General features: G+C 39.2%; 1 long non-coding RNA gene across 1 annotated transcript; it reads left to right on the forward strand.

Moving 5' to 3' along the window:
• Window positions 1-223: 223 nt before the first annotated feature.
• LOC121029966 (uncharacterized) lies at window positions 224-5,732 on the forward strand. Its single transcript, XR_005790014.1, has 3 exons — window positions 224-350; window positions 1,734-1,849; window positions 5,613-5,732. It is a non-coding gene; the product is annotated as an uncharacterized LOC121029966 (long non-coding RNA).
• The last annotated feature ends 13,308 nt before the right edge of the window (window positions 5,733-19,040 follow it).

Below are 19,040 nucleotides of genomic sequence, written 5' to 3' on the forward strand. Positions count from 1 at the left end.
AGAAAAAATACTGGGAGAATATATTACATGTTATTAAGAGGTATTCCAGGTGGTGGGATTTAAGTGACTTTTTTCTGTACTTTTAATTTTTTTACTTCAAGCTTGCATCTTTTTATAAGAAAAAAACCACTTTTTATATGTCAGCTAGACATAGTTGTTTTTTTTTCAGGGATACTGGTCTAGAGATTACAGAAAGCAGGCATGCCACCACTTACAAGGAAGACGTGCAGGATATTGAATTCATATCCTGAACTACTGTTGACCAGACAAACCAAAGCTCATGCCCTGAGAATGGTGGGCTGTCCAGAACATGGAGCTAGTTACCTGCTCACTATGACTAATCATTAAAGGTTATTATATACCTTCTTTCTCTATTATATATATATATATGTATATATACATATACATATACATGTATATGTATATATACATATATACATATATATATTTAATTCATGCACAAGTCATCTTCATTGAGAACTTATTGAGAGCCGACTATATAACAAGCAATGTACTATACTCTCTAGATAGAAAGATATATATATATATTATATATTACATATATAATATATATAAATCCTTCATAACTTTGAAATTACTCATACCAGTTTCTGACCTCACTGATTTTTCAAAAGCTTCTAAAAGTCTCTTCCTTCCTCCCCTCCTTTCCTTCCTTCCTTCTTTCCTTCCTTCCTTCCAGTGAAATTCTCTCATAACAAAAACTTTTACTCACCAAATTGCATCATTCAGCTAAGACAAAACTTAAAAAAATTGTGGCAGATAAAGGGCCCTTTGGAGAAAATAACTCTGACTAAAATAAAGAGAACAGAAGTATCATGTGAATGTGATCTATTGGATTTCAGCACCATTTCAAGCTGATATTATTTAAGTAAGATGCCTTTTTTTTTCCTGTTCCCAGTAAAATTATCATAGCCTTTCATGGAGCACTTCAGAGGCCGTTAACTTCTCCCTCATTTACACACAGCTTCTCTCTCTTTCTGTCTTATTTTGCATCACTTAACCCAGTGGAGTGTTTTCAGACAAAGGCTGCCTAAAAGCTGAGACCCGCATTGTGGCTCTGTGGCATTCATGGTCAGTATTGTTTTTGAAGACCATCTGCCTGTCATTTGTTTGCTGATTGAGTTAGTGCACCTAATAATATTTTTTTTTATTGGGCTCTGCTAGCCAATGAAAAGGAAATTATACACTCAACAGATGGGTCACAAACCTTTCTACCTTAGTGCAGCTACTCCTCGAGTTAGTTAAAAGCAATCACGAAAGCAGATTATAAATGGAATAATAGGCTTTTTATAAATGGTTTCACAGTGGTTATGGTTGTGGTGCCAAACATGATGGTATCGGGGTTTCCCCTCTTTGTTGTATAGGTTCTCCTTGTAAGAATACTCTAAGCAATGAGGGATATGGAAATGAAAAGAAGGAAACCGGCTGAGGGTCCATAAGGACCAGAATGCAGAAGATCATATATAAAGGGAGTATGCAGCATCATATTAGTTTGATATGTGTTATCCAGAACAAACTGCAGTCTTTGCCAGAAAGCCTTGGTGCTGTCACTCTGATTTTACCTTGTGGCTAAAGGTAGGGGCAGAAAAGTTTATCCCCAAAGAACTCCCAAATACTATACAGGCGGAATAATGGAGGTAGAGGGTCGTTAGCACTGGACCTCATGTAAATAAATAACAAAACCCAAATCTCCTTTCCATTTTTTTTTGAAGACTGATAACTTGCTGTCCTTGGAAACTCTTTCTCGTGACCTTACATCATGAAAATTCACCTTGCCTTAAAGAGGAAGTGAACCCCCCTGACCAGGATGCTATTAAATCAATTGGAGGTATGTTCAAAAAACATGAGAGCAAATCTCTTCTGAAAGAATCATCATGCAAAGGATTATTCCGTTTGCCTCTAAACAATGGAATTGCATCTCCTACCGGGGAACATAAACTACAGTGACAGACTTTTCAGTTTTTCGGGCATAGACTTAATTTTTGAACATTTGTCATATGTGAGAAAGCATGTATCATAAAGATCTGGCTTATCCTGCTTTGGAAACAGATTTTGCTTTCATGAGTCAAAAACCCCGGAGAGCACAGTACCCACTTTGTGAATCACTCTTATAATTGTGCATGTGAATTACTAGCTCATTTTTCCCCTCATAGTATTTGGACCCTTGCCTCATCCTAACTTCAAACTTCGGATGGATTTTTTGCAACATGCTTGCTTTGATTTTAGTATAAGGACACTATGTGTATTAGTGAGGGTGGTGGAGTGGAAGTGATGGCAGTGTGGATGTGGATGAGGGAACACTTGGGAGAGGTGGGATTCCTGGTACCATGGATGGGAAGGAGGAGGGCCAGGAGTTGCTGCGAACCTCCCATCATTCAAAATCAATGGTTTTTTACATTTTGCCAATTGATGAACATCAACAAAATACTTTAATACTACTCCGTCTTCCTTCAGCATTCTGAACCTGAATGTTAGTGATTTCCCAGAGTTTATCTGATAGGAAAGCTTTCAAGGAGTTTGTTTCTTTCTTTGTGGATTGCTGGGGAGTTCTGGAAGATGCCACCATAATGGCAACCTGGGGGGTAGGGAAGGAGTGAGGCCAGGGGCCAGTTTCCTGTGATTCTTGGTCACTCTCATTCTCTGCGTCTAGTAGGTTCTAGTGTAGCTGGATGTTTGCTCAGATGCTGCCTCACTGGAAGAGGTGCAGTCCCTCACATTAACCTCAAGAGGATCCCTCCCCACTTCTATACATCTTTCTGCAGCTCACAGATGCTTGAACCCTTATAATAGAGCAATTCTCTTGTCAGTTTTGTCTTATGTTAAAATGCATGATTCTAGGAGTGTTTTCACCTGTAACCTCATCAGTCATTTGTGCTTAGATGTGAGTGACTTTTTGGACATATCAGAATTTTATGAGAGGTATATATGATTTCACTAGCACACTGGAAACCTAAGACAATGGGAGATAGCCTTCAGAAGTGGAGCAAGCAATGAACTAGGAATGAGAAAGTGCTAAGAGTGAGCAGACAACTTTAAAGCCTGCTTTCCCCTTCTCATTATGACCTGAAAGGGATTTTAACTACAATCCATCACTTTTTAGGGCCTATTGGCAAGTCAGCCCAGAGGAACATTTTGACCATGATCACTTAAAATCCCTGAAGCCTTACTGAATTGGTTATGACTTTCTTCACAAAATCTGCATCCTGACCTATTTACACAGGCTGATGATTCAAAGACAGATGTGTTCAGAAAGCCAACCAAACACAATAAATCCCTGCCTTTTTTGGCTTCTCCCCCAGGTGCCTGCAACCCATCAGATCTGCCCCCTGCCACCTCCCTTTCCAGGCACTTAGCAGTCACCCCATGCATGCCATTTCATTAGGACGCATTGGTCTAGGAAGCCTCTTCTCTCTCCATCTCACACCCAGCTCTCCTTTCAGTTTGATGTTGCAGGGATTTAATTCTGAGCAGGATTTAAATAAAATCAGAATCTTCCTGTGCTGGAGGAGATGTGTTTGCTCGGAAATGGAATTTGTCGGCTGGGTCACTTGGTAGTTAGCCCCATTTGCCCCAATGTTGGGACCCAGGGAAATGATATGCTAACTCCCTCTTCCAAACCATTCACGCACTTTCTAGGGTGAGAAGTTGGGGGACCATGTCAGTAGTAGGAGAGAAGAACAAAGCTGAATTTGATTACTAACCTTAATGCTTTTGGCCTTAAAACATCTCTACTTTTTAGACCATATATATTTTTTAAGTGTTTCAAGTTTACAGTAAAAATTAACAATGCCACCTCTTTTAGTCAGGGTGCATTTGTTTGTAAGGAACCAAGCCCCACACAGAAAGCTTAAGCAAAGATGGGTTTTATTAAAAGGATGTCAGGGAATGTTACAGAAGCTAAGAGCAGGAAATGCAGATAGGACGCTGGAAAGGTGGAAATTGTCAGGCAGCTGCTCAGCAGGTCTTTCCCTCTGCTTTTGTCTGCCATGTCAGTTCTGCCTTCAGGTCTGCAAATCTGCTCTGTAGTAGTCTCTTAATGCTTGCTCCCCATAATTTTGCATTATGCATGATCTTTGCTTTTCTTGCCATACATTCTGGCTCATTTGGACTCTATCCTTGACTCAACCCAGTGCCTAATTTCTGTCAGGTAATTAGTGTCTGCTTTGGAAATGAATAAGTGACTGAATGACTCTCTATGCCCTTTCAGTGCAAGTGCCCATCATCACTTAACGAGATTTTGAGTGTTGTAGTTCAAAATCTTATGAGAGAGAGGATCTGATGAGCTCAGTTTGTCCTATGAGACAGGTGTCCACTCCTGGTCCAATAATCTGTGGGCAAGGAGGGAGACTAACTAGTACAAACATGACTGGTCTTTAACACATGTGATTTTATTTCCTTTTTTATAACAACCATGAGGTAAGTAAGCCTGGAAGCAATTATTTTCCTCCATTTTGAAGAAGATAAAACTGAGGTTCAGATAAATGAGGCCAGTGGTTCCCAACCTTGGGCTTTGGATTCATGTGGAGTATGAGAATATAGAAATAGAAAATCAGAACTTATTTTAAATATTTCAAGAAGCCTAATGGAAATCATACAGTTACCTTCAGTCAAGAATCAAGCTACCTAAGATAATTATAACATCAAATTTGTTGCTTTGTGGCTGCTTAGAATGGTAACATGGTCATCTTGGGCTGTGTGGAATATTCATTTGATTGGGTATATACTCAGTATAGATTCTTTATTACAGAAAAATGAGATAAATATTTAATTTTTGCTTTGCAAATACCATGTATTTGGCAGACTTAATTTTTTCCAAAGATGTGGTCAAGGAATTAAGAATAATAACAAAAGAGATTCTTGGTGGAGAAGAGATGGTCAATGGCAGCGTATGGCTTAACCAGAAGGTTTTCTAATGCCTGGTTGGTTTTCTACTCTATTGCACCATCCCATCAAGGTAGGAACAGTTCCTCTGTCTGCTAAAGGGGAAAAGCATCTCTTACCACATATGTTTCTCTTGATAGGAAGAAGGGGTCACCAAAATACATTCTGTAAATCCAGATCCAATTATTATTGCAGAGATTTTGGTTTACTCAGACATTTTTTTGAAGCTAGTGTTGTAGTCTAAGGATATAGATAATAACCACATTCTTTTAGGAACAAATGACTAAGTTTACTTCACTCAACAACCAGGTAGTGGTAAAGTAAACCACACCCAAACAAAAGAAAAAAAATTTAAATGTCCGTAGAGACATAGTCACAAAATTATCCTCAGCTAACAGCTTCAGACCCAAGAAACCTGGTACCTTTCACAGTCATGATTCAGTTTAAATGTGGGTTTCAAGAGAAAGGCTAAAATAAACAATTAAAAACACACATTAATTTAAGTGACTCTATTTTTCCTCTATATTAGTAGGAGGTACAAAAGTCATAATGAGATGGAAGTCAAAGGATATTAACAAAAATACAAAGGTAAATATGAAAAAGAAGGAATTTTGTTGTTTTTGTCAAAGCATGGCAACAGAGAAGGAAGAAAAGATCTCTCTTGGCCTGAAGCCCTAAAACTAAAAATGAAATTTTTCTTCCTTTTGCAGAAAAAGGAATTCTTATTAACAAGTATAAATGTCGCCTGAATCTGAAGAGCAGCCCACCCATGTTCATCTTTAGTTTGTGACGCTGACGTCAACAGTGGCAGTTGCATGTTAACCCAGTGCCCTTATCAAAACAGAGAAGTATTTATTTATTTATTTATTTATTTATTTATTTATTTAAGTAGGCTCCATGACCAACATGGGACTTGAACTCATGAAATCAAGAGTCAGATGCTCTCCTGACTGAACCAGCCAGGTGCCCCAAAATAGAGGAACACTTCAATCACTCTGTTCCTACTTTTATCTTGGATTATCCCCCATTTCTTAGCTTTTGTGAACTTGAAAAAGCAGGCAGAAATTGAACAAGAGTTATGAGTACCTTTTACAAGATCAAAATGTATTATGTAAATCCTGATTTGGGTTCCCTGTCAAAAAATATCTTTAGGACCCTAAAATTACTCCAATGACATCTACATAGTGTACTTTAACACTAAATGTTTTAAGAGGTTATTGGGGATTTTTGAAAAATCTCAAAACAGTTTTTTGTTTATAATATTGGTATCAACTATTAACAAATAAACATGGTTACTGCCTATCCAGAAAATAGAACATAAACAAAGGTAGTGAATGCATCTTTTGGATGTATGATTATGTTTTTAGTCCCAGCTTAAAATGTATTCAGTATTTTCATTCCCACAAAAGTGAAGGGTTGCAATAAAACCTAAAAACAATTGATGTTTTAAGAAATGAGGCATTGCTGCTAAACTTCCTATTACTAATTTAGCACAGATTTCAAGCTGAAATCAAGACAATATGTTTTCTTCAGCTGTGTTTATGTGACTTCCAGCATCCCTGCTAATTCTGTTTTGGCTTTCATTTAGAAGCCAAAGCTGGCTCAGGGCTAAGTAACTTCATTTACCCACCCTATAAAAGTCAGGTGTTTCAGAATGCATCAAAAAGAACCATAACTGCCTGCATTTATTCAATAAGTATCATTGTATGAATAAACAGATGCTAGATAATAGGATCTTTAGTAATTTAAACCAATTAGCTCTGTTTGCTACACATATCTTATAGAACTCTCCTTTGCAGAAGACAGTTCTTTCTTTACATTTCCTATAAGGCAGAGTGTGTTCAGGTGGCCTGATTAAAAGCATTGAGAGATACTGCAGAAAAAAGTTTTGATTTCTGGATTCTATCTTTATGCAGCTTTTGTAATACACCGTCTTCCTCGAGCAAATAAATGGAAATCTCTTAGTTCCTGGCGACAGTACCTCATGAATGTGATTCAGCATTAGGCAACATAAACATGAGTTCAGATTCTGTCCCCACCCCCACCACTTTATTGTCCTGTGGGAGGCACAGAGGTTTTTTGGAAGAGCCAGGTGGTTATTTTAAAGTTTGTATGACCTAACAGAAAGAACTCTAATTTATTAGTGAGGAGTTGAGTCCATTAGCTATTCTTTTTGAGACTGTATGTATTATTTTGCACACTTGTGTCATGTTTCCTTCAGGTGCAAAACAGGGCTGACAAATATACTTGTCTTATCTCCATCAGATGGAGAGGAGGGGTAAAGCCAGTTTGCCAACAGTTTTCAGTTCAAAACTTCTGTGCATACTCCAGCAATATTAGTGCTTATGATCTGTGTCTGCCTTTGCTTTGACACCTCGAGTTTGGCCTTAGCCTGGAAGGAGAAGGAAACTTAAGTGGAGGCTGGTATTATTTCATGCAGCTGGTTTGCCATTGCCCAGGATCCTCTACTCTCTAATTACTGAAACCGAGGACATATTAATACCTTTAGAGCACAGCAGGGCTTGCAAGGCCAAAACAGTACCCTCTCCAGAACTCACATCCATGCTCAATTTCATTTTTTTTTTCTCTGTACAGAGGAAGGAGATCTATTTATTCATGCCTTGCCTTGAATTGTGCCCTAAAGTAAAAGAAGCTTAGCAGCTTAACAAATCACTAGCCATATTTATGGTTAGAGCTGTCCAAATAGGGGGAAGGTTTCAGTTTGGAAAAGCATCAAGAATTAATGGTCACAAGACAACAGCAGCTATAAAGTCCCCAAATGGATATCCCTTTGGCATGGAGGAGCAGGGGAGTTAGCTGGGGCCGGTCCTACCTGAAGAAAAACAAAAAAACAAAATTCTCAGCGATTCCTAAAAGTGAACATGTGGGGCACAAATCCATCTATGTTTTCAGTTAGTGCAGCCAGCGCCTTAGAAGTCAGGCAACGGGCGGCAACAGATGGAGGGGTTTCTACGGCAGCCAGCCTTTATTTACGTATGAAGGCTCCCTCTTGTGTGAATGTCCACTAGCCATCTCCACTTAAACAATCCCTTTGCAGTGAATGGTTGTACTACACATAACACCTCCTTTGTCTACAAGTCTCCCAAAAGCTATCTGCCTGTCTGCCCTCTGCCTGTGCATTTTTATGGTGACGATCAGCACAATTCTTTGCTCCAGAGACACCCCAACTTGGTTGAAAGGGTGGCCTTTATCCATTGAAAACTAGGTTTTCTTGGGTAAGTGAAAACTAAAGGCAGTCAGAGTGAATTGTTTCAGGCTTTAACAATGAATTCTATTTTTGACTTTAGAAAGTTAGAAATTTTATTTTTAGGACTTGGAAAGTTAAAGTAAGAAAATAAAAAAGGGAAAATACAAAGGATGAAAGAAGAGAGAAAAGAGAATTTGGATAAAACTCAAGAGGCTCTTTAGGTGTGCAATTATTTTTTGCATCTGAATTGAATAGTTTTATTGCCATTTTCTTTCACTTTTCTCTGGAGAGGTTGGAACATTTCTCATTTGATTCTGTCCCTTCACATGGATGTGATCTCAGACATGTTCTGGATGAAGATAGGTGTGCTGAGCCCCTGAGTAGTAATGTTTCTGCCATATTGGGATGGGGCAGGCAACAAGTTAAGGTAGAGATGATACCTCCTCAAGGTCCAGTGGTACCTATCCCCCACTGCTTCAGCTCTGCCCACCCTTAGGGCCCTGCCACAGAGGTACCCCACAGCCAGAACAATACCTACAGTCACATATCACCTCTCCTGGAAGCAGATTTTATCAGAAAAACTTAGCAATGTGCTTGCCTGTTAGATACCAAAAAGAATGGTGGTGAAGGAGGACCTACTATATATTCATTGGAGCTGACATCTTCCAAGGAGATTAAATGAGATAATTCATTCAACAACCTGGTATGAGAAATGTTTTTCTCCTAATTTTTGCAGATGAGGAAAGAGGCTCAGAAGTTCAAGTGCCTTAATCCCAGAAGTGAAAATATAAATATCAAATGGCTCTTAGAATCCTAAATCCGCCCCTTCCAACTAAAATCTTTTTTTCATTTTTATTTTTTTTATCTCTTTTAAATGTTTATTTATTTTTGAGAGGTGAGGGAGGGGCAGAGAGAGAGGGAGACACAGAATCCAAAGCAGGCTCCAGGCTCTGAGCTGTCAGCACAGAGCCTGACATCAGGCTGAGCCAAAGTTGGACATTTAACTGACTGAGCGACCCAGGTGCCCCTAAAATCTTTTTTTTTTAAATATATGAGCCATGAACAAATGAACAAGTAACTAAATTCTGAAACGAAGGCATTTAATTTAGTTGTTCTGTGTGTTTCTCTGCTTTGTTTTCATATAGGATTAAGTCAGGTTAATACTAACCTTAAATTGAGACTTGAAAAGAAAATGACTTGAAAAGCTTATTGTCCCTGACCCCCAAGTTTTAATGAGGAATAACTTATATGCAATACAATTCAATGAATTTTGATGACTGCATATAGTCATGTAACCATCACTGCAATTAACATATAGAACATTTCCATTTCTCTAAAACATTCTCCACATGCCTCTTTGCAGCTGAATTCCTCCTCTGGCCCCCAGCCCCAGGCAACCACCATTCTTCATTTTATTGCTCTTGTTTTGTCACCAGCCTTTTTCAGTTTCCTTTCCTGCCTCAGGGCTTTTGCACATGCTGTTCTTTCTGCAAGAAGGCCCCCTCTCATATCATATACTTGTTTTCTCCTGGCTAATGTCTGTTCACTTTTCATATTTTAGCTTAAATGTCACTTCTGCAGAGAAATTTGCTTGATCCTCTTTTATTACCATGCCCACACTAAAAGATTTATAGCTCTTCTTTCTTCTCCTCCATGTCAACATGGTATACATTATGTATTATGGAGGCAGGTATTTGATTACTATATGTCCCCTCACTATACTTTAAGCTCCATGAATGGAAGGAACATTATATTCATCATTATATTCTCAGTTCATTGTTCATCATCATTCATATATCATCTATGTTCTTGGAACATAGTTGGTGGACCTCACAAAGTTCTTAAATGAATTAATTGAACAAGTGGTTTAATCTACATAAAAATTCTGTCAAGTCTTTCATAGTGCCAGTGGAACCTCTACCTCCTTGTCACCTTCACCTGTTTATCTCAGTACTGTCTACTCTGCACCTGAGGTGTCCAACACACATTTCACAGTGAAAAAACTCTAGGGTTCAGTTTACCTGAAACTTTTAGCAACACAATTAAAAAGAAAAATCAGGGGGGCGCCTAGGTGGCGCAGTCGGTTAAGCGTCCGACTTCAGCCAGGTCACGATCTCGCGGTCCGTGAGTTCGAGCCCCGCGTCGGGCTCTGGCCTGATGGCTCGGAGCCTGGAGCCTGTTTCCGATTCTGTGTCTCCCTCTCTCTCTGCCCCTCCCCCGTTCATGCTCTGTCTCTCTCTGTCCCACAAATAAATAAACGTTGAAAAAAAATTTTTTTTAAAAAAAAGAAAAATTAGGTAGCACATATGAGCCATAGGTCGATACAGAATAACCATTTTACAAAATGGTAGGAGATGGGGCAGGAAGGTAAAGGATAAGCAAAGTATGGAAGCTGGGACTGTCTTCTTCTCCTTGATTTTGGTTGCCCGCACTATGGTTCTGGTTGTCCATTTAGACTAGAAGTCTTGAGTTTGACTGTGGAGAGGGAGGAAGAGATGGGGGAGTGTGACTCAGGATTCTGGGTGTGCTGCATAAAACCACTGTTTGATGATGATGACCATGATAATGATGTTGGTGGAGAGATAGGAGCAGTACAGGTAGTGGAAGGAAAAGTTATGCTAAGTGCACGTATGCACTTGACATGTTAAAATCCCTTCTCCATTCATTACATCCATGTGTTTTACTGTCTTCCACTCCCCATAAAATGGGTGCTCTGATTTCCATTTTCATGATCCAGGTCAGAAACCCATAGAAACCAAGCTGACATTAAAATAGGGGTGAGAAGTAGTTGACCTTGGTGGATCAGGACTACCATCTCCTCAACCCTGGAACTGGATGCACAGAGGTTCCCTCTTGGGTTTATAACAGTTTGCCCTTTGGCCATGGTTGGAGAATTGGGGTCATCATGGTCATCATTGGAATAATTATGATCTAGGAGCTTTAACAGATTGCTGTAGAGAAGTATAAAAGCAAAAGTGATGTGTTTGGAGGAAGCATACCCATAAAATTGTTCCCAGGACAATAAATCAGTTCAGGGGTGACCTCAGTACTGAAACTCATATAAAGGCTTTGGTCCTGAAGGAGACTTGAGTCATTTATTTCAGATAGCTGGGCCCAGGGAGCTAATTTGGCCACACATTTCTCTGCGAGGTTAATTATGGCGTTGGTAGTTCAGACCCCTGGAACAACCATGTACCCACATTACTCCCATTTCCTTCACCTGCCCATTGAGGGTCCCTTGTCACTGAGTGGGTTATAGCCCAGAATCATCACTTTGCTAGTATGTTACAACTGTGAAGCTACTCCTTTTCTTTCCCACTTTATAGAGGATTCCTTTAGTTGCTAGCAGCTGCCTTTCCCTTGGTGACCTCACTCAAGCTTATAACTGAAAATACCATCTCTACACTGATGCCTCTCAAATTTGTATCTCTGGCCCTCTCCCCTGAGCACCTTGAACTGCCTCTTTAACATCTCTACTTGGATGTCAAAGGTCATTCAAAGCCAACATCCAAAAACTCAGCTGCTGATAACTATTCCCAAACCTGTAGTCTTCCTCATCCCGGTTAATGACCACTCCATTTTCCAGCTGCTCAGATCCCAAGTCTCTTTCTCTTACACAACACATATGTTCTTTCAGCAAATCCTGACAGGTCTACCTTCAAAACATATCCAGAATCTGAACACTTGTCACCACTGCTACAAGCTTTGTCTAAGCTGCCATCATTTCTTATCTGGTTGTTATGATTGCTTCGTAACTAAACTCCCTGCTCTTGCGCTTGTCCTCTTTAAGTGAAATTTCAATACAGCATCCAGAAGACACCTGTTAAAATATGTCAGGTCACACTACATCTCTACTCTGCATCCTTCAGTGACTTCTCATTTCAGAGTGAAATCAATGTCCTCACGATGATGTGCATGCAAGTACTACGTGAGCTTGTCATTTCTACCTCAAGTATAGCCTCCCCTTCCCACTCCACCTTCTACCAACATGCTTCCAGCCTGGCTCTTCCTTGTTCTTCCCTGAACTCCTGTCTTAGGAGTTTTGTTCTTGCTATTTCCACAGCCTGGAATGCTTTCCTTCGAAGTATCTCTGTGTTTTGCTCTCTCACCTTCTTTGGTATAAAATATGGAGTTATAGTTTTAGATAATGAAGCTAAATGATAAAGGGCTAAATGGAGATATATATGATGAGTTTTAGATGAAGAACCATGAGTCTTTAAGAAAAGAGTATTCCAGGCAGAGGGTGCGGCAGATGCTGAGGTCTTGAGTTAGGATGATATGTGGCTTGCTTAAAGAAAAGCAAGCTGACCATTGTGGCAAAAGGGAGAGTGGTAGGAGACGAGGTCAGATTTGGTAAGGGGCCAGATCATGAAACACCTTGAAGCACTTGGGCTTTTATGGTGAGTGAGATAGGAAGCCACTGGGGGCAGGGCGTGTTGAGCTGGTGAATGACGTGGTTTGACTTACCTTTAAAGGTAAGCCTTTAAGGGGAAGCCTTTGGCTTCCACGTGTGGAAGAATAAACCACAGGGTCAATGTTGGAAGCAGAGACCAGGCACGATAGTTGGTAGGGTTCAGAGGAGAAATTATAGTGGCTTGGATCAGAGTTTAACACTAGAAATGATAAAAGGATTCACTTGGATTCAGCCAACAGCATTTCCTAATGGATTAAATGTGAAATATGAAAGAAAAAGGGGATTCAAGGATGACTCCATATTTTACACGATGCCATTATCTCCTGCCTATAGTAGCCCCCTCACTGTTCCACCTGTATATGTTTTTATCCCCTCCACAATCTAAGTCTTACCCTTGTCCCCTCAACAATCTGTTCTTCATACCCTAGCACAGTGATCTTTCCAAAGCACAAAAGCTTCCAGTAGATTACTATTTACTTTAGGAAAAAGACAAACTCTCTTACATGGTCACACCATGGTCCTTCCTCCCTCTCTGGTCTCATCTTGTGCCTGGTCCCCCTGCTCATTCTCTGCACTCCACACATCTTGCCTTTTGTCCGTCATCTCATCATTATTCCTTCCGCAGAAAGGACTTTGTGCATGCGATTCCCTTGCCTGCAATGTCTTTCTCTCCTCTTCACTGAATTAATTCTTACTTATGCTTCATATCTTAGCTTAATCATCATTTCCTCAAGGAAACCTTCCCTGACCCCCCTGACAAGGTCAAACTCCCTTTCAGAGAACCACATTCTGCTACTTGGTAGAAAAGACCTCAGTTGCAGTTTTCCCATTTAATTTATTTTTGCCTCCTCTCTAGACTCTAAACTTCAAGGGGGAAAGGACTATATATTTTTTTTCCTCACCATTAAGCACTGCATTCCCAGCACCTGGCATTGAGCCTGGGATAGTACATTTGTTGAATGGGTGAATGAATGAATCTTTTCTGTGCTGAAATGGGGACATTTATTTTTAATGTTTCTTTAAACATTGATCCTATTTTCCTCATATTTCTTTATCCATGACCAGCTGTACTCCTTAGGCTCCCAGCTCTAGTCTGTAGAGTGGCCTATTCCTTCATTTTTGCTATTTTGTTATAGGTTTCAGTTATGCCAAGTGTATGAGTGTGAATGACTATGAGATACTGAGCAGAAAACTTTGGCAATAAGTTTGGGTGGCTCTGGAAAGGACGGTTTTCCAGAGAGTTTTCATAATTTAATCTGCACAGCAATACTGTGAGGCAAAAATACAAGAATTATACCCAGGGTGATAAAAAAAACTGAATGGGGACAACTTTATTGAGGAAATTGGTAGAATCTTCTTTGCTTCTGAGCAAAGAAAGAAACTTGTTTGATAAGAAAATTAAGGCAATCCTAACTGCACTATCCAACATGGTAGCCACATGTAGCTGTAGAGCACTTGAGATATGGCTAATTCTAATTGAGGTGTATTGAAAATTTTATATAAATATGATATTTTATGTTTTGTATTGTATATATTATATATAGTTTTTTTAACATTTTACATAACACATTATATATATATATATATCACTAGATTTGGAAGACTTAGCATGAGATATTGATTACTCATTGGGATGATATTATTTTAAATATATTGGGTCAAATAAAATGTTGAATAATGGCCTCTAACATATCAGACCCTAATTGGGGGAACTTGTAAATGTTACCTTACTTGGAAAAAGAATCTTTGTAGATATGATTAAGTTAAGGATCTTGAGATGGGGAGATTATCTTAGATCATCCAGGAGTGCCCTAAATGCAATCACGTGTGTCTTTATGAGGTGAAGGTGGAGGGAGTTAGACATACACACGAAAAAGGTGATGTAGAGATAGAGGCAGAAATTGGAGTGATGTGGCATAAGCCAGGAACACCAGCAACCATTAGAAGCTGGAAGAGCAAAGCAATAATTTTTCCCTAGAGTCCCCAGAGGGAGTGCAGCACTACTGACATTTTGGTTTTGACTCAGTGATACTTATTTTGGACTTCTGGCCTTCAGAACTTGAAGAGAATAAATGTGTTGTTTTAAGTCATCAAGTTTGTGGTGATTTGTCATAGCAGTCACAGGAAACAAATACAGTATTAAAATTAATTTTACCTACTTCATTTTACTTTTTTTTTAAAAAGTGGCTATTAGTTAATTTAAAATTATGTATGTGGCTCACATTATTTTCTCTTGGACAGTGCTGCCTTAGACCATATGAAGGATAATTATAAAGATGGCAATGGACAGCTGTTCTCTAAATCTGTAGTGGACAGAATAAAAGCTAATGGGTTTAGCATGCAAAGAGGGTTTAAATATATGAAAAAGGATAAAGTACGTTTAATAGCTATTAAATATTGAAACTGGCAAACAGGGGCCCTGGAATGTCCATGCCTACCAATCTCAGAAAATCAGGTCCGTAGCCATATGTCAGTCAACCTTGCTATAGTAGTGTCTGAAAGATGGGTGTGGTATCAGGAGTCTTGTAACCTTGTTTACACCTTGAATCACACTAAATTATTGAAGTTCTAAGGCAAAGTGTTTTCAATGATAAAATTTAAATCCAACTATTTTTACTTCTGTCTGGAAATTTTGTCTTTCTCAGTGGTGCTGAATAAGCAGATTGAGGGTAATGTAGCCAAGAGCAAACTAAAACTAGTTCGAGCCGTACTGTAAAGAGTAAAAGGATTGCAGTTGACATGGAGCTAGAGTGTGTCCAACTACTTGCAGTAGTGAGACGTCTCCATGAAGAACTTTTTGATCTCTCTGAGCCTCAGTTTTATCATCTATAGAATCGATCTAACAATATCTACCTTGCATATGGTTCTAGGGATTGGAAATAACGTATGTTAAGTACATGACACATAATAGGAACATAGTGTCAATTTTTACTTATTATTTCTATTGAGGCTTTCCACATTGATATCAGTCAATGAATAGAGGTAATAATTTCAAATGAGACTTCCTTAAGATGGCATTATATTTTCTAGTGTGGTCAGAAAAGATAACAGTATGGCCTGTAAAAGTTGTAACTCAGTAGTTTCTGGATTTGTAAGAGACTCGCATTGCAGCTAGACTTGGCAAGAAGTAAAAAAAAAAAAACCAAAAACTATGTTTTATATGTGGAATTCAAAGTTTTGCTCTTCCTGCAGCAGTCTGTGTTCTACAGGGGTGGAGGTCTCTAAGTCTGTTTAGGAAGAGGAGAAGATAGTTAATGTTTATTAGAAGCTACAATTATGGTACTTTTCTAAGTACTTTTAATGAATAGATTAATTAATTTAATCTTTATAACAACCCTATGTGGTAGATACTGTTTTTATCACTTCCACTTAACAGACAAAGAAATTGAGACACAGGCTGATGAAGTACTTTGCCTAATGTAAACAGTTGTTGAAGACTAGTCTAGGCATTTGAACTCAGGCTATCTGGCTTTAATACCCTTATTCTTATAACAGTGTACTATATATGTTGCCTTTCACAGAATATAGATCTTTTTTTTTTTTAATTTTTTTTTTCAACGTTTATTTATTTTTGGGACAGGGGGGAGGGGCAGAGAGAGAGGGAGACACAGAATCGGAAACAGGCTCCAGGCTCTGAGCCATCAGCCCAGAGTCCGATGCGGGGCTCGAACTCACGGACCGCGAGATCGTGACCTGGCTGAAGTCGGACACTTAACCGACTGCGCCACCCAGGAGCCCCAGAATATAGATCTTTTAAGACCGACCAAATCATTTGCAAGTGCTGATTGCTGATGGCTTCAGTTCATCCACATATTGATAATACATTCAGAACACATTTATTGGATACCTACTATTTGCAGCATATTGTGCAAGACGTTAAAGGAATACAAAGACAAATAAGACAGCATCTGGCTTCAAGGAGTTTACAATGTAACAGGGAAGCTGGTTCTGTTAGCAATAAACTATGAGGCGAAGAAAATCAAAGTGACTGTGAGGCAGAGATACAAGCAACTGCTTTTGGAGAAGAGTCTCTCCCATGGGCTCCCAAGTGCCTTGTGCACACCTTTAATGCATGTATCACACTTGAATGCAATTATCTGTTCAACTCTCAGTCTTCCTCACTAGACTGTAACAGTGGGGACTGTGTCTTATTCATTTTTGTTTCCTAGGCATCTACAAAATTCCCTGACATCTAACAGGTCAACAATAACTTTTTATGGAATGCATGAATAAATGGAGAAATGGGTGCAGAGGAAAAAGAGATCAAATCTGAGTGGGAGTATCCAGCAAAGCTTAACTGAAATATTGGCTTCTGAAAGGCAGCGTGTAGGATAGATGGAACAGAAGCAACAGTACAAACAGAAGCTTGAAGATGTGATTTATTAGACTTAGTGTATTGTTCAGTGACAAGAGCACAGTGGTTTGATGACCAAAGTCAAGGTTTAGGGCAGTGCTGATACAGTTTTCTAGATAATTCAGGCAAATCTCCAGACAATTTGGTATGAAGAAAAAGAGCTTGTTGGGTACTTGGATTGTTCTAAATAATAAACACAATATCATTCATTGAGCACTTATTAAACATCTGATATTTCACAGATATTAGTTGATCCTCACAGCACCTTGTGTCTGCTTATTTTACAGATGAAGAGGGTCAGTGCCAAGTCAGTGACTTCCCACATGGTTGCAAGAGGTAGAGCCAGGATTTGAAACTCAAGTTCTGATTCCAGGGCCCTTGCCATTTTATCATGTGGCCCCACTGCAGTTTGTGTATATTTGTCCAACCTATGTTGAGTATTTTATTGATCTTTCATTTCTTCTATCACTTGTTCCTAGAATTTGCATTGGTTAGTAAAGGCTCAAAAATGCTTGAGGCTGAACTTGAATTAGGGAGGCAAGATTTCTGTTTGTATCCCTTCAGCAAAGCAGGAGGCTGCAGCTCATTGGAACTCATCTTCCTATATACTCAAGTGCCTCCAGAGAATTCTGAAAGCTGGGCATGAATATGTAGACATGCGAGAAATGAGCAAGGCAGATGTTACGCTGATCTCTACTGGGCCATTTTAGATCATAGTAGCTAATATACAGCACCTTTTTTGGCTGCCAACATTTTTTTTGTCCCTGTTTATCAATCTCCTTTCTTCCCCCTCCCCACTGCCAGACCCCTGCATTTACATCTTTCTGTCCCCAGAAAAAGCATACTTTTGATTTTTTTTCACAGCAAATTAATTCAAGCCTATTCAAAAAATGAATCTAGTTGGCAGAAGAACTCATTGATTTCAAACTGATATGAAATGTGAATGCTCAGATGCCCTGCCCCCTATCCCATCACTACCTCTCCTGGGATATTTCCTTGGTAGCCTGTGCACTGTGGGTAACTTGATGGTAATTTCTTTTAGAAAGTCACAGTTGGTCAGTGCATTCTCTTTGCTTATTTGAAATCAGTGCCAGGAAGTGTCAATGTAGGGTGGCTTAGTCTTTTTATTTTTCCTTCTTGATACAGAGGGTACTACTAAGGTCATGCCAGAGGGTCAGGTTCTGATATGTAATGATGTAGTAGCCTATTCATCAGTAATGATGAAGTAACCCATTCAAGGTATGTGTTTGGATTTGACTGGATCCATCTGGTTATCCATCCATTAATAAATAAATAAATGGTTGAATAAACAAACAAAAAAAATCCTATTGGTTGCTAACTATGTGCTAGGCATTTATAAAGCAATAGGTTTATGATGGTGAATAAGACTGATATGGTCCCTGCATTCAGGGAACCTGTGTTCAAGTGGAGAGACAAATAGTAAACAAGCAAACCACTCAACAACATCACTACAGATTGACACAGCTGCTATGACAAAATTACAAGGGAGGGAATAGAAAGGACCCCCATTAGAGAGCTGGCCAGTGAATACCCTTCTGAAGAGGTGACCACTGGGCTTAAGCTTGAAGGGAGAGAATAAATCAGCCATGAGGAAAGTTGGGGAGAAAGCATTCTAGAATAACATAGGGAAGTTCTGGTAGAGGGAATGGGGCATTTAAATAATTTAAAAGAGTCTCAGTGTGGTCAGAGCAGGGGGAGCAAAGGGGAGGAATGTAGTTTTTAAGGTTAGAGAGGTTAGAAGGAGGTAGAATCCATAGGCTATTGTAGGTCATAATAAGCAGTTTGCATTTTATTCTAAGAGCAATGGAATTTATTAAATGATTTATGCGAGCAAATGACATATTTACACGTGCATCCTGTGTCTCAAAGCAAAATTTGATTCTGTGAAGATATAACAGGAGAGAAGGTGATTTTGTGTTCAAAATAGTTTATTTTGTAAAGATTCTAGTAACATGTTCTAAATTGGAGATAAATGGCTGGGCCTTGTTTTGGTGAGGTCAACAGTCCAAAAAAATTGATACGCCCTTTCCCTAGTGTGGAGCTATCAATGGAAGACAGCTGCTCAACCAGGGACTACATTGCCTTTGTATCCATGTCTTGCCATGTGACCACTTTTCACTAATGGGATGTAAATGAAAGTG

The sequence above is a fragment of the Herpailurus yagouaroundi genome, unplaced genomic scaffold (genome assembly GCF_014898765.1).
Source record: "Herpailurus yagouaroundi ecotype Mexico unplaced genomic scaffold, PumYag 28, whole genome shotgun sequence".
Lineage (NCBI taxonomy): Eukaryota > Metazoa > Chordata > Mammalia > Carnivora > Felidae > Herpailurus > Herpailurus yagouaroundi.